Source organism: Macaca nemestrina, chromosome 9 (assembly GCF_043159975.1).
Source record: "Macaca nemestrina isolate mMacNem1 chromosome 9, mMacNem.hap1, whole genome shotgun sequence".
Classification (NCBI taxonomy): domain Eukaryota; kingdom Metazoa; phylum Chordata; class Mammalia; order Primates; family Cercopithecidae; genus Macaca; species Macaca nemestrina.
The window spans coordinates 31,403,839-31,421,211 of NC_092133.1; the positions used below are offsets into that span (position 1 = coordinate 31,403,839).

General features: G+C 41.9%; 1 protein-coding gene across 14 annotated transcripts in view; it reads right to left on the reverse strand.

Annotated features, from left to right (window-relative positions):
- The window catches only part of LOC105478352 (golgi brefeldin A resistant guanine nucleotide exchange factor 1), a 139,470-nt gene that overhangs the window by 62,454 nt on the left and 59,643 nt on the right, over positions 1-17,373 (reverse strand). The window contains exon 1 of one of the 14 annotated variants that reach the window (XM_071069222.1): positions 5,601-5,625. The exons of the other annotated variants lie outside the window; for them this stretch is intronic. The gene's annotated coding sequence lies outside the window, so the exon portion shown is untranslated. Of the gene's footprint in view, positions 1-5,600; positions 5,626-17,373 lie in introns of those variants that run through there. 14 annotated transcript variants of the gene reach the window in all.

Sequence of the window (17,373 nt, forward strand, 5' to 3'; positions counted from 1 at the left end):
GGCAGCAGAGCCAGACTCCATCTCAAAAAAAAAAAAAAAGAATTAAATACAAAAATTAAAATATATGATAAGTAGAATAAAATGACCTTGAGGTGAAAAGAAAACTGAGATTCATTAACAGACTGCTTCTCAGCCTTTTGGCTAAGATCAAGCATAGATTGATTAACAGAATCTTAGCAGAAGAAAAGGAAATATAAGCAGAGCAGAAAAGGCTGAATAGCAAGTCCCTTTAGAAGGAAGTACCAATAAGAAACAAGCTCTGGAAGGAGGCACCAGGTAGAAGGTGAGACATGGAACAGAAAATGGGACTAATTGAGAAAACAGAAAAAATGGAGAAGGGAGAAATTATTGAGGAACTAATATAAACTCATCTTCTAAAATCAAATGATATAATTTTGCAGATCGAAAGGACCCTTACTAAGAATCTAGCAGAATAACAAAAAGAGACCCACACCAAGTGTTTCAGAATAATGGGGATAAAGAAATTATAAAAACTCCAGTTTAAATATAAAGGACTGAGATTCAATATGGCATCAGACTACTCAAGATCAACACTGGAAATGCGAAGAAAAAGCAGCAGAGCCATCAAGTTTTAAAGGAAAATTATTTCCAAACTAGAATTCTATACCTGGTAAAACCTTCAATTAGTGTCAGTATAGAATAAAAAGATAGCTTCAGATAAACAATGTCTAAAACAACCATACATCCCAGGTGTCCTTTCCTGGAAGCTACTAGATGACTTAAAAAAAAAAATAAAAAACCAACATGAGACAGTAAATCAAGAAAGAAATTGGCCAGGTGCAGTGGTTCATGCCTGTAATCCCAGCACTTTGGGAGGCAGAAGCAGGCAGATCACCTGAGGTCAGGAGTTCGAGACCAGCTTGGCCAACATGGTGAAACTCTGTCTCTACTAAAAATATAAAAATTAGCTGGGCGTGGTGGCAGGCACCTGTAATCCCAGCTACTCAGGAGGCAGAGGCAGGAAAATTGCTTGAACTTGGGAGGCGGAGGTTGCAGTGAGCCAAGATCATGTCACTGCACTCCAGCCTGGGCGATAGAGCAAGACTCCACCTCAAAAAAAAGAATAGAAAAGAAAACAACTGAATAAACAGCTAAAAGAGTTTAGGGAGAGGAAACTTGAAAGGGGGGGATGTTGGACTTTGCAGCACAATTTGACTTTTTAAGACTATGTATATGTATTACCTAAAAATAAATAAAAATAATAGAAGGAATTTATTATAAGAATCCTTGGCCGGGCGCGGTGGCTCAAGCCTGTAATCCCAGCACTTTGGGAGGCCGAGACAGGCGGATCACGAGGTTGGGAGATCGAGACCATCCTGGTTAACACGGTGAAACCCCGTCTCTACTAAAAAATACAAAAAAAAAACTAGCCGGGCGAGGTGGCGGGCGCCTGTAGTCCCAGCTACTCGGGAGGCTGAGGCAGGAGAATGGCATGAACCCAGGAGGCGGAGCTTGCAGTGAGCTGAGATCCGGCCACTGCACTCCAGCCTGGGTGACAGAGCGAGACTCCGTCTCAAAAAAAAAAAAAAAAAGAATCCTTAAGAGTGATAAGCAAAAGATTACATACCAAGACTTTTACACTACATTGCTTATAATATTGAAAAATGGGAATAATCTAAACAACCACTGGGTGCAGTGGCTCATGCCTGTAATCCCAGCACTTTGGGAGGCTGAGGTAGGTGGATCGCTTGAGCCCAGGAGTTCAAGGCCAGCCTCGTCAACATGGCAAAACCCCATCTCTACAAAAAAATACAAAAATTAGCTGGGTGTGATGATGCACACCTGTAGTCCCAGCTACTTGGGGGGCTAAGGCAGGAGAATCACTTGAGCTCAGAAGGTTGAGGGTGCAGTGAGCCACGCCACTGCCTTCTAGCATAGGCAATAAAGTGAGACACTATCTGAAAATAAATAACCAACAACAGGAAGCTCCTTAAATTCTGTAACATTCATACAATGAATAATATCATTAGATCTTATTTTCTAATATGTAATGATGTGGGCAATGCCCATAACATGATAAAAGAAGAAAGAGGCAAGAATGTATAGAATATGATTTCTATTTTGCTAAGGGTGATACTGTGTTTGCATGCACTAAAAAAAGATAAAATAGGCCAGACGCAGTGGCTCATGCCTGTAATCCCAGCACTTTGGGAGGCCGAGGTGGGCGGATCACGAGGTCAGGAGATCGAGACCATCCTGGCTAACACGGTGAAACCCCGTCTCTACTAGAAATACAAAAAATTAGCCGGGCGTGGTGGCTGGTGCCTGTAGTCCCAGCTACTTGGGAGGCTAAGGCAGGAGAATGGCGTGAACCCAGGAGGCGGAGCTTGCAGTGAGCGGAGATTGTGCCATTGCACTGCAGCCTGGGTGACAGAGCAAGACTCTGTCTCAAAAAAAAAAAAAAAAAAAAAAAAAAGATAAATTAATAGTTATCTCTAGGTGATTGGACTATGGAGGTTTTTGTTTCCATCTCTTTAAACTTTTTTATTTTTTTTAAAGATGGAGTTTTGCTCTTGTCGCCCAGGCTGGAGTGCAATGGCATGATTTTGGCCATGGCAACCTCTGCCTCCTGAGTTCAAGTGATTCTCCTGCCTTAGCCTCTCAAGTAGCTAGGATTACAGGTATGCGCCGGCACGCCTGGCTAATTTTGTATTTTTAGTAAAGATGGGGTTTCTCCATGTTGGCCAGGTTGGTCTCGAACTCCTGACCTCAGGTGATCCACCTGCCTTGGCCTCCCAAACTGCTGGGATTACAGGCGTGAGCCACCATGCTCAGCATCTTTAAACTTTTTTGTATCTTCCTAAATTTATATAATAGTCTATGTAGACATGGGTTATTATTTTTTTTTTAGATACAGGGTCTCACTATGTCACCCAGGCTAGACTTGGACTCCTGGGCTCAAGCGATTCTCCCACCTCAGCCTCGAGCAGCTGGGACTACTGACACATGCCACTGTGCCTGGCTTATATTACTACTAAATGTTATTTTTAAAAAGCTAGTTAGAAAAAAAAAGGGGACACTGGGCAGCCTAAATCACAGTCTGAAGACTATTATTACTAAGTTTTAGTAAAACTCACTTCCCGGCCAGGCGTGGTGGCTCAAGCCTGTAATCCCAGTACTTTGGGAGGCCGAGACGGGCGGATCACGAGGTCAGGAGATCGAGACCATCCTGGCTAACATGGTGACACCCCATCTCTACTAAAAAATACAAAAAACTAGTCGGTTGAGGTGGCGGGCGCCTGTAGTCCCAGCTACTCGGGAGGCTGAGGCAGGAGAATGGCCTAAACCCGGGAGGCGGAGCTTGCAGTGAGCTGAGATCCAGCCACTGCACTCCAGCCTGGGTGACAGAGCAAGACTCTGTCTCAAAAAAAAAACAACAAAACAAAACAAAACAAAAAAAACCTCACTTCCCAAAACTTAATATGAGCACTGCTTTGTTGTTCATGAATAGTTAAGAATGATTGTTTAGCATAATCTCCCATTATTAGGGAATTTAAAATAATCATTAAAACTAGCATTTATAGGATTACTGAAACAATACTGGCCTTCCTGGATTCAAATCCTTTGTCCTCTCCTTCAATTAATATTATTTTGTACCTTCTGTGGGCCTGGCACTATGCTAGCCATTGGATATACAAAGAAGAATAATCCAAAATCTTGCTTACAGACTACAGACTACACTAGCTTTTATGACCATGGCCAAACTTCAAATTTTCTAGGTCTTAATTTATTAGTTGACCTATCTGTCTATCTATCTAAAAGGATAGGACTGGAAATGGCTATATGGCTCAGAAATTCAATGACTATGATTTCTGATTGTCAGGCATGCCAAATATTCTACTCATTAACTGTGGCACAGTTTTATATCTGTGACTCACTGAAGACCTAAATGGTGGTTCTGTTCCTAATGCTTATTGAATAGCCACTAATATTGTGATGAGATGGAGAACAGGTAAGAGGAAGAGGACTACTGAAATTACCAAGAAGTATAAACAATCCATGTCCTTACTTAAACTGTACTCAGTCAAAAACTAGAGAGGTCAAAAAGTAGAGGGAAGGCCGGGCACAGTGGCTCATGCCTGTAAATCCCAGCACTTTGGGAGGCTGAGGCGGGTGGATCATTTGAGGTTACAAGTTCAAGACCAGCTTGGCCAAGACGGTGAAATCCCATCTCTACTAAAAATACAAAAATTAGCCAGGTGTGGTGGCACACACTTGTAAACCCAGCTACATGGGAGGCTGAGGCAGGAGAATCGCTTGAACCCGGGAGGCAGAGGTTGCAGTGAGCTGAGATTATACCACTGCACTCCAGCTTGGGTGACAGAGTAAGACTCCGTCTCAAAAAAACAAAAAAAGTGGAGGGAAGAAAAACAGAAAGGTAAATGACAGAGACTACCGTCCTCATCCTGATATGAATTGGTAAGAGGATATAGTACTAATAGTACTATATTAGTACTATTACTAGTATTAGTATTATATAGTCTGCTATCAGAATTAATTTCTTCCTTCTTAGAACTTCTATAGAGTTCTGTTGTTTTAGTATAGCACATTCTGGTTTATGGAATTGCTAAATTGTAGTCTGCAAGCTCCTGGAAAGCAGAAAGGGACAAGGCTTCTTTGCTTTTCTGTTACTTACAGCAGAGGTCCCCAACCCCCAGGTCATGGACCACTACCAGTCGGTGGCCCATTAGGAACCAGGCCACACAGAAGTAGGTGAGCAGCGGGCCAGCGAGCATTACCACCTAAACTCTGCCTCCTGTCAGATTAGTGACGGCACTGGATTCTTATAGGAGCACAAACCCTATTGTGAACTGCGCATGTGAGGGATGCGAGGGATCTAGGTTGGTGCTCCTTAAGGGAACCTAATGCCTGATGATCTGAGGTCGAACAGTTTCATCCCAAAACACTTCCCTCGCCCCCCAGCCCCACTGTCTGTGGAAAAATTGTCTTCCATGAAACCAGTCCCTGGTGCTGAAAAGGTTGGGGAACCGATGTTCTACAGTGTTAGTTAGATTCTTATAAGGAGCATGCAACCTAGATCCCTCACGTGTGCAGCTCACAATAGGGTTCACGCTCCTATGATAATCTAATGCTGCAGCTTAACTGACAGAAGGCAGAGCTCAGGCGGTAATACTTGCTTACCCACCACTTACCTCCTGCTGTACGGCCCAGTTCCTAATGGGTCTGTGGCCAGGGGGTTGGGGACCCCTGAAGTAGAGGACCATGAACATAGTAGTCTTCAACTGATGTTTCTGAATTGGTGGAGAAAGGTCCTACGCAAGTACTGAAGAAACCTATACTCCAGTGTTCCTATCAAAGATTTCTTGTCATTTCCAGGAAAACTGGTAATAAGCAATGTTTACAAGGAATAGGGCAGCATCTGAACAGAAGGTCCCCCCATATGTGACCAGTGGCTGCTGGCCATGAGTGTGAGTTTAGAGAAGTAACATCTCTGAGAACAGCCTGCCAACGGTGATGGAAAGCAGCCTAAACTTCGAGGTGGCTGTATTTGGAGGGGAGGCCATTTTGTGCTCTTTGGGGAAAATGTTAATGAGAGGTTTCACAAATGTCAGACTTGCCTGATTAAATGAAGCCAGCTAGGTAGATGTTTTTCATATTAATGCCATCTCTGCTGAAAGAGCAAAGGGGAAGAAAAGGAGGTTTGAGAAAGGGAAACGATAAACCTCAATTATTTACTAAAGAAATTATGCTTCTGCTAACTTGGGCAAGGATATCAGAGAAGAGAACTGTTACATGGCCGGCATGGCTACTCCATCTCCTTACCCATTTCAAAAAGAAAAATTCAAGCCCTGAAGCCAGGAGAAGTAATAGAACAGTGAGATCAGTGCCTGGCCTAGGGTGTCTACTGATTAAGAATTTAAAGGAAGCTAAGGAAGTTAAGTCATAGAGAAAGTTCCATTTGAACAGTTACTCTTAAAACTTAAAGGAAGAAAGTATAGGAGGAAAAGTCATTCAAATAATTGACAGGTTGCTGGGTGCAGTGGCTCATACCTATAATCCTAGCACTTTAGGAGGCCTAGGCGGGAGGATTGCTTGAGCCCAGGAGTTCAAGACCAGCCTGGGTAACACAGGAAGACCCCTGTCTCTACAAAAAAATTTAAAAATTAGCCAGGTGTGGTGGTGTGCACCTATGGTCCCACTAGTTGGGAGGCTGAGGCAGGAGGATCACTTGAGCTCAGGAGGTTGAGGCTGCAGTAAGCCACGTTCACACCACTGACTCCAGCCTGGGCAAAAGAGCATAACCTTGAATCCAAAAAAAAAAAAAAAAAAGATATGTTTAAAGAATTTCTTCTTCCTTTAGTTTGAGCCTATGTCTTTAAATTTTTTCAAATGCATATATGGTTTCCTTTTTTCTCTTCTTTGACTTTACATGCACAGAACTGGATTATTTATAATCCCTGTTCCTGACATACGCTCTCATCACTGCTCCTAAAACTGTTACCAAGAGTTTAATAGTTTCTGCCATCTAAATTAAAGGGTAGAGGTGGGCAAATACTGTTGATTAAGAGAGCTCAGCCTCCTTTTGCCCTTGTTTCTCCCCAGCCCAGCCTGCAATTGTGTCCCAATCAACCAGCATTAATACAGATACACAGAGGTATTTATTTGCTGCTGATTCTGCCTAGCCGTATTCAGACTCGATCTCCATGTGTATTTAATAAATCACACTAGTTAGGTGGACAGGATTAGTTCCAAGTCACCTAATGACTATATCATGAACTGCAGCATTAAGGGGATTAATATTAATCTGAGCCATTGCAGTTCAGTGGAAAAGCCAGTTCATTCTCCAACAGGAGCTCAGGCTGGCAAGAAATCCTCAACAAGACCAGGAAGATTAATGAGGGCTTCTACATTCTGCCTGCAAATCTTCACCTACCAGGGTGTGGGGCAGTGAATCCCAGTCCAGACGAGCTCATAAATAACCTGCAATATCACAAGTATTTGGGGCAGCTGAGCCCCAGCAAGGGAGGGCCAGCTAGCCCTCTCCATCTTCTCCTCCTGTAACCCACACCACTGAGATGGCACAGGAATTTTACAGGCCGGTTTTGTTTTCTTTCACGTAAGGGCCCACACCTCGTAAATCACTTTCTTATTTCAGGAAAAGAAGTATACCGACTGCAGTATCGACTCATGTGTACTCAGAAGAACATGAAACTTGCAGTTAGTGCCACTTGCCTAAAACTGGGAAAATAACCCAGCCTCCATGATACACAGAACATGCTTTCAAGTCACAAAAGCTTTCTTTTGCTCAGCAGCACAATTCCTCTTCATTAGCACCTATAATATGCTATATCTGGATTAGGCCTCTGGAGTTTCCATTCAGAACTACTTTCTTGGCCCTGCCCAAGTGAGCACTCACTAGAAAGTACTGTATTTATAAGACACCACAGGAACTAGCATTTCCACACACCTTAGCCCCAATTTCACCATTTGGAGACCATCAAGATGAGCCTAGCCAAGTCTCAGATTTCCACAGGACAAGGAAATTTAACTAGTTCAGATTTAACTGGCTCAGAAAGGAAACTCATGCTGCCAGTATGAGACACAGACAGAGAAAGCAACAGGCCACTATTAAACTCAATTCACTGGAGAGACCTGTTTCTTCCTCAGTGACTTTACAGGTACCTGAGGCAAACACCAGGAGCAGTGTCTCATGCGCAAAGCTGTATCTGCTGGAGAAACCAAAACAGTTGTTTCTACCTGCAGCAGTTTCATAGTCTGGGAACACCAAAAGTATAGGTTTACTCCAACTAAGATCTTTTAACCTGCATAGACAACAGCAGGTCAGCTGTCAGCATTCCCTTGCAATGGATGGAACTGCTAACTAGAATAGTTAGGTCCTACCAACAAAGATTATTGAATTGAAACTAAACTTTAGTAGCAATAAAATAAGTGAACCAAGGGCTGGGTGCCAGGTTGTCCAAAGTTTATAAATGCTTGCCAACCAACCTACACATAGAGCTGCCTGGCTACAGCTAAGCAAAAGAGAAGAGACCCATTACATGGATTACCCCTCAACCCCACAGCAGAGTAGGGCAGAGAGAGATTTTTAACGTTTTCTTTTTGAGACAGAGTTTTGCTCTTGTTGCCCTGGTTGGAGTGCAATGGTGAGATCTCAGCTCACCACAACCTCCACCTCCCGGGTTCAAGCGATTCTCCTGCCTCAGCCTCCCGAGTAGCTGGGATTACAGGCATGCGCCACCACACCCAACTAATTTTGTATTTTTAGTAGAGACAGGGTTTCTCCACATTGGTCAGGCTGGTCTCGAACTCCTGACCTCAGGTGATCCTCCCGCCTCGGCCTCCCAAAGTGCTGGGATTACAGGCGTGAGCCACCATGCCTGGCAAGATTTAACATTTTCTAAGTTTGTGAACAGTGCACCATACTTATAGAAGAGATATTTAAAAGTGGGGCCCACTCAAGCTTTTCATTAAAGGAGGAGTTGAGGGAATTGTTACGGCTAGGTCTCTGTTTTTCAGTTAAGACGCAAGGGATGAAAAACTCTTAATTGCCGGGGAAATGCCCTGAGATGGTAAGGAACCAATAAACCCTCAGTTCCACTGGAGTAGCTCAACTCTGGGGAAATTCATGGGGCACAGGAATAGTTGATTCTACAGCTAGCAAAGGCAGTTCACTTGTGTGGGAACAGAAGAAATTAGGCCCATAGCCACAATTCATGTTTTCCTGACAGCCAAGCTGGTTTGGATGAAGTCACCAAGGGACTGATAGGGTCAAATGACAGAGGTTTTCTCATCACCCTTACCAAACCAAGGTTCGTAAGTTCTCATCAGACACCCTGGCCTTGCTTCTCAAAAGACAAACACATAGAAGCAATAGCGTAAGATCATCCTGGAGAAAAAGATGGGAATGTGTAGCAACTTTTCTTGATACTTGCAAATGGCTCAATTCTCTCTTCACTTATATTTCCTGTACCATTACCTCACTTTCCCTTCCTATCCCCTGCAGCTTCTCTCTTAGTTCTAAGAAAATTAACCACTCCACATATAGACTCTAAAGCCCTTTCTTCACAGCTGTGTTAGCCTTTCTTAAGGCTCACACCAGTGGTAGCCCCAGAACAACTAAGGAAATTAAGCAGAAGTGTTATCATGTGTTTATACCACAGCAATCTGCTTAAACTTGCAGCCCCAATGCAGAGTGACTAGGAGTATTTACAGTACTTAGGAGCTCCTCTGTTTCTTGCCAGACATTCCTCCTGTCCTTTTAATAAATAAGCCCTCAAGCCATCAGAAGAAAGATGCTCCCTGGACATGGGGTACTTGTGTTATATCACTCTATGGGAAGGGGACTTCTGTAAGTGGCAGCAAACTTCGTTTCCTCAAAGCACCCTCTAATGGAGAGTACCCTGAACATTGCTGAGTCCCCAGGCCATCATGTACACAGGAACAGGGCCATCCAGCGGGATGCATCAGGCTCCAGGAATGCTGAAGTCCACATATTTGTCATTCAACACCAAAATGGCTTTTCAAGTTCAATCAGCTATAAATGTTGCTTTGTTTTAATTTTCCACTGAACTTCCTGGAACCTATTATCCAACTGTCAGGGATGTATATTTAGCAAGAGCAACATGGCCTCTTTGCCGCTGCCCCACTGCTCATGTCACCTCTAATAAATAGAAAAATCAACTCCTTCCTCATTCCCTGCTCAAATGTGGCTTGGGGGTGATAAAGAACAGTCTTGGTGTACAGGCCACAAACTGATCAACCTCCCATAGTTACGTGTAAACCCCAAATCTCTCCTAGGTTAACGCTGCTGCAAGGTTTTCTTAGTGCCAAGAAAAACCCCTAGTGCTTATACTCATTGGAAAACAAATGTGCGTGCAGGCCTGTATTCTAGGGAATGCCAGCAGTAGAAATGGCCTAACAGAGATCTAATACAAATTAACTGGAATCTCAACCAATACAGGCATAGCAGACCTAAAATATTCAGTGCTAATACAGCATATCATGTTTAATAGGAATAATCTGAAAAACCAAAATCAGGACAAACAAGGATAAGCAGGGCATATATACAGCTTCAATTTCATCTTAGGAAGCTAGTTGAAAATATAACCTCCTTTTGATCAACACAACATGAGGCACAACTTTTCCCACTCTGTCAAGATTCTTTTGTGTTTTTCAGCTACTGACACTTTTTACTCTAACATCAAACAGTAAGAATAGACTTGCTTTGAATGAGAAACACATGTACCCTATCACTTTTCCAATTCACCAATTCTACCAACTACAAATCCACCTAAATCCCATAACTATCCACATGGCTTCTTTCCAGCGCCACAATACCCAGCACAACTCTACAAGCCCAACAGAAAAGATGAGGCCTATATATGTTTAAAATACAGTTGGTTGTATTTTCCCTAAATTATACACATGAAAACCAAGAACCAAAAAATGAGATTCTTCTATAACTTAGAAACACAGACTATATTAACACTAGAATTGAAAGTAATTTCTAGGACTAACTCAGCATCACTAAATTAGCTTCTGGTTAAAATTTTATGCCAACAGATCTAGAATGGGGAGAAAATTCAGGAGAAACAGTAAACAAAATTTTACCTTTCATTCTACAACTAATAATGAATTAAATTCCAGATCCATAAACAAGAGCAACATGGCCTCTTTGCCGCTGCCCCACTGCTCATGTCACCTCTAATAAATAGAAAAATCAACCCCTTCCTCATTCCCTGCTCAAATGTGGCTTGGGGGTGATAAAGAACAGTCTTAGTGTACAGGCCACCAACTGATCAACCTCCCTAGTTATGTGTAAACCCCAAATCCACACAATGTGGATTTTGTGTAAATCCACACAAAAATCATAACTAGGAAGACCAAATATTCTAAAAAACAAAAATGAAAACAAAACCCCAAACCAGCCTTATCTCAACAAATATAGTGCACAAGAATCTCCTCATCAGTTATGGGAGGTGAACATGCAATACCTCACTTACAAATGAGAACAGTGAGGCAAAGCTTTAAAAAGCCACAAACTCAGCTTACTAAAGAAAAAGAACAAGCTTCACATTTACAACCTCTGGGGACTGACCCTGAAAGGGTAAAAATCAGTATTACAGGGGAAATAGTAGACCTCCTTCTTGCCATTTCATTTTCATGATTTTACACTCATTTCCCCAAAGGCCATCTTACTAGAGCTGATGACTAAAATAATTTACACCCTTGCATCCACAAATTTAACATTTACTATCTCAGCTATTCAAGAGTGACTCTGCAGGAAGTCCCAAGACAAGCTGTAATTAATAACTTTTCTGAGACATGAATTTGATTCCTGCTCTAAGGCTGATTGGTAGCAGTAAGTTGTTCACCTAGTGACTGGGCCTAGCTGATTACTCAGTTGTGCAAATTTAAGCCCTCCCTCCTCCTTTTAAAAAAAGTACATAACACCATTAAGTGCATAACTCAATGAATTTTGCAAACTTAACCACTCATGTAGTCGGCACCCAGATCAAGACACAGAGCACTATTAGGACCCAGAAATCCCAATCATGACTTCTTCCAGTTGCAATCCCTCCAAAGATAATCATTACTCTAACTTCTTAAACCACCGATTTTCTCTGCCTGAACTTTATATAAATGGCATCATGAAGTAGAAGCTCCTTTGGTTTGGCTTCCTTCACTCAATATTATGTTGGAGAAATTCATCTGTGTTGTAAGATATTGTAGTTCACTAATTCTCATTTATGTATAGTATTCCACTATGAGAATACACCACATTTTACTCATCCATTTTATTTCTGATAGAGATTTGGGCAGTTTCCTTTTTTTTTTGGCTTCTATGAACATAACTGCTATAAACATTCTCATAAACATCTTTCGATGAACATATATATGATCACCTGCTGGGCATATCCCTAGAAATGTAATTGCTGGCAAATCAGCTCTTGTAGATGCAGCCAGCTTTCCAATTTACCCTATTTGCCATTAGGGTATGAAAGTCTGAGTTACTCCACATCCTTGCTATCACTTGATATTGTGTGTCTTTTTCATTTTTACCATTCTGCTCTATGTGTAGCAGTATTCTATTGTGGTTTTGAAGTTCCCTAATGACTAATGAAGTTGAACACCTTTTCTTATGTTTACTGATTATTTAGGTTTCCTCTACTGTGAATGTCTGTTCAAGTCTTTCTCCCATTTTCCTACTGGGAAATCTGCTTTTTTCTTATTGAGTTATACTGGTTCTCACAAGAACCTTTTTTTTTTTTTTTTTTTGCCAAAGTTGGTGATTTGTGAATATCACCACAACAATTCCTTTCAAAAAGCAAAAGTTTACTGTATTTCATATATAGCTCTATCATTCTCTAGTTAAAAAATTCAAACTAAGCTCATATTCTAATTTTTAAATACCAGAATCAGAATCCTCTGATTTTATCATCCTGAGGCTCTTGGCATCTAATAGCAGCATGCACTGAAGTCCATGTTGCAATAAGAGCTGAAAATCACCCTCCCACTATAACAGGAACAAAAGTGTGGGGAAAGAGGAAGAGAGAAAGCAATACTTTTTCTGGGACGAAAGCCTCTACAGCACAAGGCCTGATTAGTAAATGGAAATTCTAGATAGTCTCTGAATAGAATCCTTTTCCACCTTTCAAATAATTTACAGCTTAATGTCAGCTAAATTTAGTAACTTCTCCCATTTGTCTATGGCAAGGAGATTCTTGGCTGGCTTTCCATGGTCATTACAGACCTTCTCATAGATCCCTGAAATATGATATGGCCATCAAAATGTCAGCACTTACCTGCTGCCCACACTCTGGACACATGGTCCAGTTCACAGGTCAGTGACTGATAACATGAGGAAACAAGACCAGCTTCAGATCTAATTCAAGAATAGATACCTGGCCATCCCCATGTTCTCAATAATATAAACTAATAATAATGGCCAATTCCTTGGCCACATCAGTAACTATCTAAAGAGACAGCCCCGGCTGGGTGCGATGGGTCATGCCTGTAATCCCAGCACTTTGGGAGGCCCAGGTGGGCAGATCACCTGCAGTCAGGAGTTCGAGACCAACCTGGCCAACATGGCAAAACCCCATCTCTACTAAAAATACAAAAATTAGCCGGATGTGGTGGCAGGTGCTTGTAATAACAGCTACTCGGGAGGCTGAGGCCGGAGAATCGCTTGAACCTGGGAGGCAGAGGTTGCAGTGATCCAAGATTGCGCCATTGCACTCAAGTCTGGGCGACAAGAGCAGAACTCCATCTCAAAAAAACAAAAAACAAATAAAGAGACAGTCCCTCCCAGAGCAATCACATAAGGGTGGAAGAAAGAGCATTAATAAATAGAGCAACCAAGCAGTGAAACAGCAGTAATTCTGTTGACGAGAACTCCCATGCTCAGAAACCTTCAATGAATGATTTCCCACTACTATTAAAACTGAATTAAGGGGAATAACAGAATTTAGAGCTGTAAGGAAACAGACACCCAGCTCATTTCCCATCTCATTTGTGTTTATGTGTGTGTGTATGCAATGCAGCTGAGGTCAAGAGAGGTAAAATCACTTACCTAAAGGTAACACACCTAATTATGACAAAGCCCAGTCTATAAGTCTGTATCTCAAGTCTTCAGACTTCTTCTTACGTATCTTTTAACTGTATATATATAGTAACCCTGTTCAGTTGGTATTTAAAGGCATCCACAGCATGAATCCAACCTACCTATTCATCATTCTCTCCCACTGGAGATCCTTGCTCTCCCCCAAACCTATCATCCTATCTCCATCATTTTGAGAGGGATGCTCTCATTTTACCCTTCACCTGTCCAGAACAGTACCTCCACTCATTTAAAGTGATTATGTTTGTATTACACAAAGCACCCACAAATCTGGCATACAAAAGACATTCAATACAAATTTATTGAAATGACTCTTTAGGAGAGAAACACAATGAAAGGACTCAAATTTCTTTTTTTTTTTTTTTTGGAGACAGAGTCTTGCACCATTGCACTCCAGCCTGGGCACAAGAGCAGAACTCCGTCTCAAAAGAAACACAGTGAAAGGACTCCTTTTTTTTTTTGAGACTGAGTCTCCCTCTGTTGCCCAGACTGGAGTGCAGTGGCGTGATCTTGGCTCACTGCAAGCTCCGCCTCCTGGGTTCATGCCATTCTCCTGCCTCAGCCTCCCGAGTAGCTGGGACTACAGGTGCCTGCCACCACGTCTGGCTAATTTTTTGTATTTTTAGTAGAGATGGGGTTTCATCATGTTAACCAGGATGGTCTTGATCTCCTGACCTCGTGATCCACCTGCCTTGGCCTCCCAAAGTGCTGGGATTACAGGTGTGAGCCACCACACCCAGCCAAAGGACTCCAATTTTTTTTCTTTTTTTTTGGAGATGGAGTCTTGCTCTGTCGCCTGGGCTGGAGGGCAGTGGCACGATCTTGGCTCACTGCAACCTCCGCCTCCTGGGTTCAAGTGATTCTCCTGCCTCAGCCTCCCAAGTAGCTGGGATTACAGGCACGTGCCACCACGCCCAGTTAATCTTTGTATTTTTCACTATGGGGTTTCACTATGTTGGCCAGGTTAGTCTGGAACTCCTGACCTCAGGTGATCTGCCTGCCTGGGCCTCCCAAAGTGCTGGGATCACAGGGATGAGCCACTGCGCCTAGCCAGGACTCCTATTTCTATAGCTAGGAGAAAGATTTGCCTAGACTTAGAAGTACAGTCGTACCTCTTAATATTATTTCACCTCTTAATATTATTTCACTGAGATGACCAAGTACACACACACACACACACACGTACACACACACACAAATCTGCATATAATTTCAGGAGGTTCATTAATCTCCTGAAGCCCATTCCTGGATCCAAGATCAGAATGCCTGATCTCAATCCTTCTTGAACCAATGTTTTACATAAAATTTTTATTTTGGAATGAACCACCACATCCAGCTAATTTTTTATTCTTTTTTTTTTTTTTTTTAAGAGATGGGGGTCTTGCTATGTTGCCCAGACTGGTCTTGAACTCCTGAGCTGAAGTAATCCTCCTGTCTCAGGCTTCCGAGTAGCTGGCACTACAGGCGTGCACAAAATTTTAAAAATTTACTAACTACTACATAAAGAAGAACTTTTCCTTTTACCTAATTTCTTTCCTTTTTCTTTTTTCCTTTTTTTTTTTTTTTTTTTTTTGAGATGAAGTCTCACTCTATCGCTCAGGCTGGAGTGCAATGGCACAATCTCGGCTCACTGCAACCTCCACCTCCCAGGTTCAAGCAATTCTCCTGCCTCAGCCTCCCACGTAGCTAGGATTACTGGCACGTGCCACCGCACCCAGCTGATTTTTTTTGTATTTTTAGTAGAGATGGGGTTTCACCATGTTGGCCAGGCTGATCTTTAACTTCTGACCTCAGTGATCCACCTACCCTGGCCTCCCAAAGTGCTAGGATTACAGGCATGAGCCACCGTGCCCGGCCCCTTTTACCTAATTTCACCTTGAAGATTATGTTCCTAAATCCTAATATTCCAAGACTGGAAAGTATTTTATTTTACCACTCTGAAATTTTCTCAGATTTAAAAAATATATATCTTTCTTAGATGCTGCAAGCAGAACCACATACCGCAGTCAAGATCTTTGCATGTTGTAATGTTGTTTTCAAAATTCTATAGGATGCGGCCCGTGACAGTGAGGACCTCTTTAGCTATAAAGCAAATAAGTATTCAAAGAATGGTTCACATCCCCTTTCTAAGTCAAAATACAGATTATAAAAGGCCAATGAATCTTAAATATAGTTTAGACTTTCACCTTAAGTATATATTGGCTTAAACTTAAATCTTATGTACCATTTTCCTGTTTGGATATATTTTTGCAGTTATTTTATTCCTATTAGAAGAACTTAATTATATGTGAAGATGGAGACTTCACATATAATTTATGATGTGCTCTCTAAAGGCAATGCCTTTGGAGTAAAAAAAAAAAAAAAAAATAGATTCAAATTCCAGTCCTGGTATGACCACAGCAAATAAACTTCTCTAAGTCTCAGTTTCTGCATCTGTAAAATGACAAAGAAAATAGCCCAACCCTACCTCCTCGGCTTGACAATTAAACAAAATAATGTATATAAAACATTCAGATAAGAATAGCTAAGGAAATTTTTGAAAAAGTAAGTACCGAGAGGGTACCTGCTTTGCATATTGAGATTTATCATAAAACAGCAACAATATTTGAGATAATTTAGAGTACTTGGTAGAAAATCGGATTAGAGTTTTGGAGTCCTTCACAATTTTAATGCCATGTCTTAGCCTGGAGAACTGAAGCTGTGTGGTGTGAGCTGCCTGAATATATGACAGGAGAAGGCTTAGAGACACCATAATCCTTAACCTGTTCTCACTCAGGTGTAGCAGTATTCATATGGAAACAACTTGAATTATTCTTTAGGTAGCCATAGCAGTAGAAAGTCATCAAGATTTTGTAAGACCTCAGGGAGGCTGCGTAAGGCTTTTTCTAGGAGAAATCTGTACAGACATTAGCCATTTTATACTAGGGCCATTTATGATTAATTGATTTTGACAAGGGTGCCAAGACCATGCAATGGGGAATAGCCTTTTCAACAAACATTGCTGGGACAACTAGATATCCACACGTAAAAACAATGAACTGGACCCCTACCTCATATCATATACAAAAATTAAGGCTGGTCATGGTGGCTCATGCCTGTAATCCCAGCACTTTGGGAGGCCAAGGCGTGTGGATCACTTGAGGTCAAGAGTTCGAGACCAGCCTGGCCAACGAACATGGTGAAACCCCATCTCTACCTAAAATACAAAATTTAGCCAAGTATGGTGGCATGCATCTGTAATCCCAGCTACTTGGAAGGTGGAGGCAGGAGAATCACTTGAACCCAGGAGGCGGAGGTTGTAGTGAGCTGAGATTGCACCACTGCACTCCAGCCTGGGCAACAGAGTGAGACTCTGTCTCAAAAAAAAAAAAAAAAAAAAAAGCTCAAAATGGATCAAAGATCTAAATGTGAAAGCGAAAACTCTTGAAACACAGATGTACATTTTGTACCAGTTTCTCAACCTTGGCACTAATGACAGTTTGGGCCACATAATTCTTCATCATGGGGTCTGTCCTACGCATTGTAGGATGTTTAGCAGCATCCCTCCTGGCTTTGATCCACTAGATACCAGTAGCATGCCTGAGCTATGACAATCAAAAATGTCTCCAGATATTGCCAGATTCCCTCTGGGGGGCAAAATCACCCAGTTCAGAATCATTGTTTTAGTCTTAGTGATGATCCTTATCCTCCTCCCTCGTAAAAATTGACAATGACTACATCACAACTACATGAATGGTTATTTGGTT